The sequence below is a fragment of the Mandrillus leucophaeus genome, unplaced genomic scaffold (genome assembly GCF_000951045.1).
Source record: "Mandrillus leucophaeus isolate KB7577 unplaced genomic scaffold, Mleu.le_1.0 Scaffold1319, whole genome shotgun sequence".
Lineage (NCBI taxonomy): Eukaryota > Metazoa > Chordata > Mammalia > Primates > Cercopithecidae > Mandrillus > Mandrillus leucophaeus.
The window spans coordinates 186272-189668 of record NW_012101276.1 but is presented as its reverse complement, the minus strand read 5'-3'; the positions used below and the strand labels follow the sequence as shown (position 1 = coordinate 189668).

General features: G+C 46.5%; 1 pseudogene; it reads left to right on the top strand.

Moving 5' to 3' along the window:
* The first annotated feature begins 545 nt into the window (after positions 1–545).
* The window catches only part of LOC105534220, a 71371-nt pseudogene continuing 68519 nt past the window's right edge, over positions 546–3397 (top strand).

Below are 3397 nucleotides of genomic sequence, written 5' to 3'. Positions count from 1 at the left end.
GGGTCAGGAAGGCATATTTTCCAGAATTATATGAGTGGGTAGGTCCATTATCAGAAACCGTTATCTTCTTCTAAAGCATTAATTGTCGGTCATTGACTCGGTGAAACTATCAGAAATGAAACAAAACCAAGCCCTGTGTATTCTAGGGCTTATTTCTGAGGTCTCACCGGCTTACAGATGAGCCTTGGGGGATGCTGTGGTTCAGTGGTCCTAGCCCAAGGCTGGGAGGAGGCAGGAACCGGTATGGGTTCCATACTGATTTGCATAGATTAAGATGTAGGGGAGTTTCCTGCCTCACACAGGAAGGAATCTTTCCCAGACACCTCCCGTCAGAACTCCCTTCAGGCTCCAGTGCAAGGAGTGGATCATGCGTCCCTGTCCTTGTACATCGGAGGTTGGCAAATGCAGCTTTCAGGTCCCCTCCTCAATACCCTCCTGTAGTAGAAGCTGGATTGGTCAGCAAGAAAGCCTTGCTGTTGGGTGGGCAGCCGTGAGTGTCTGTCTACCACCCCACTGTGCACAGAGCACTGGTGCTCGGCATCGTCATGGGACACAAAACAAGTATAAGTCAGTTTCCACCCTCAAGGAGCTCAGTATCTTTAAGTACAACTGAAATAATGGTACTGATCGAGTCAGAAAAGAAACAAAAGGATGAAGAGGCCAGTATGTGCTGGAATAGTCTGAACAGACTTTTGGCAGAGGTAGGGACAGAGCAGGAACCTTGAATGGATGATGACATTTTGTTTATTTGTTTATTTTTAATTTAATTTTTGTGTGTTATTTTTTAGATAGATTCACTTTTGTTGCCCAGGCTGGAGTGCAATGATGCAATCTCGGCTCACTGCAACCACCACCTCCCAGGTTTAAGAGATTCTCCTGCCTCAGCCACCTGAGTAGCTGGGACTACAGGCATGTGCCACCATGCCCAACTAATTTTTGTATTTTTAGTAGAGACAGGATTTTGCCATGTTGCCAGGCTTGTGTCGAACTCCTGACCTCAGGTAATCCTCCCGCCTCGGCCTCCCAAAGTGCTAGGATTACAGGCATGAGCCACTGTGCCTGGATGGATGATGGAATTTTTAAAATGGAGGGAGAGAGAGGAGGACATTCCAAGCTGGGGAAGCACACACAGGCTAAGACAATGAAGCAGATAGACAAGACTGCTGCACTGTGGGGTGGGGGTCACCTAGATGCACAGAAGGGGCTCCCTAAACCAGGAGGCTCTAGGCCTCTGGGCCCCAAATGGTTGGCAGAGAGTTTGAACTGAGTGCAGAGGTCTTCATATCCCATTGAAGGTTTTTGAGCAAAAGTGCCAGTTGGCCCAAGGCAGGACTGTCTTAGGGAGATGAATCTGTAGTATGGTATAGAGGTAGAAGAAAGAGAGTCTTAAGGAAGCAGGTTAGGAGGCTGTTGAAGAGAATCAGTTATGAGGGGGACAAGAAAGGCCTGTGTTATGTCCAGGGTTCCAAATGAGGAAAGTTTTCTGGTTAGGGAAAGGGGTAGGAAACTCAGTGAAGGACCGATAGGGCTGGTTATTCAGGAGGCCTGAGCCTGGGAGGATCAGGCTTTGGGAGGAGACAAGCAGAATCCCAATCTGCATCCTCAAACTTATAACAGTCCTGTAAGTCCAGAGAAATCTGTAGCTCAGCAGAGCTGCCCTGAGATCCTGGACCTTGGGGACAGCCTTAAGCTGGCAACAGAGGGTGACGCCTCTGCTGCTCAAAACCCAGGGTCCTTGAGGAAGATTCCACACCACACCACACCTCCCTGGAGTGTGAGTGATGAGGCCATTTAAATCCTGCAGGACCTGAGGTGAGGCTGAGCTTCCTGGAGGAAGGATCACCAGGGACTCAGGTGAGGAAAGTGAATCAGGACTGGATGACCATCAGACAGGGCTGTGACCTGGGAATCTGAAAGGAAAGGACAGGTCCAGGAGGCAACTTGAAATTCTATCTTCCAGTCAAATACTGGGGCAGAGCACAGATGTGCAGCTTCTCCAGGGGAAATCATTCATCAGGAATCATGTAGACCCTGCAGCAGCATCCAGAGGAGACCGTAAGAGTGAGCTGATTCAACTGCTTCATTATATAGAACGAAACTGCCCAGAGAGTAGGAGGGACTTGCCAGAGATCAAAGAGTGAGTCCTACTGCCTACCCTAGTGCTTTGCTAGCAGGGAGATTCTGGGCAAAACACCTAGAAGGCAATACATCTCCCTACTGTCTTTCCAGGTTTCAGCCTGCAGTGTGGATTCTGGAAGACTGAGCCTGTGTTTATCAGCTCAGATCGCCCTTTGCCAAGAGACTTGTTGGTCCCAGTAGGGTAAGCAATTGACCTCTCTTCTGCAGATGAATCCCATGTTGCTCTGGGTAGCATTTCCCCCTCTCCTCGAGGGCACACCACCTCCTCTTCCCACTTGGCATCTACCAGGGCTTTACCCTGGGGCAGCTGGCATCAGGCTTCTCTGGGCCCACAGAGGGCTACAGCTGTGCTGAAAGGGTAGTGACCAGGTCCCTGACCTATGAGCCCTCTGGAATATCTTCCCTTGGTTTCCCTTGAGGAACCAAGACAGGTTCTCGGCACTGAGGGGATCTGTGACTCTATAGAGACTGCCCTTGGAGGCACAGGCGGCCTGTCCTTGCTGACCATTGGAGAGCTGGGGCTCAGATACACGCCTCAGATACCATGGCTCACAGCAGCACCCAAAACTGCTGTGCTGGACCTTAGCATAACGTATTCATAAACCATGGGTTTTAATAATAAAGACCAGGAAATTGGAGCACTGGCTTTCAACCCTGGCTGCATGTTATAAATTACCTAAATTTTTAAAAATTTGTATTTATTTTTATTAATACATAATAGTTTTACATATTTATGGGATACACGTGATATTTTGTTACATGCATAGAATGTGTAATGATCAAGTCAGGGTATTAAGAATATCCACCACTTCAGCCATTTATCATTTCTATGTGTTGGGAACATTTCAAGTCTTCGCTTTCAGCTATTTTGAAATATGTAATACATTGTTGTAAACTACAGTCACCCTATTCTACTATCAAACATTAGAACTTACTTCTTTTTTTCTCTTAAGAAATTTACAGTCTAAGTACTTACTCCTTCTATCAACTGTATATTCGTATCTATTAGCAAACCTCTCTTCATCTCCCACACCCACATCCTTCCCAGCCTCTAGTAACTATCATTCTACTCTCTTCCGCCATACGATCAACCTATTTTTTTTTTTTTTAGCTCTCACATATAGTGATTATACGTGATATTTGTCTTACTGTGTGACAAATATCACTTAACATAATGATCTCCAGTTCCATCCATGTTGCTACAAGTTACATGGCCTCATGCTTTTTTTTTTTTTTTTTTTTTTTTTTTTCACGTTGA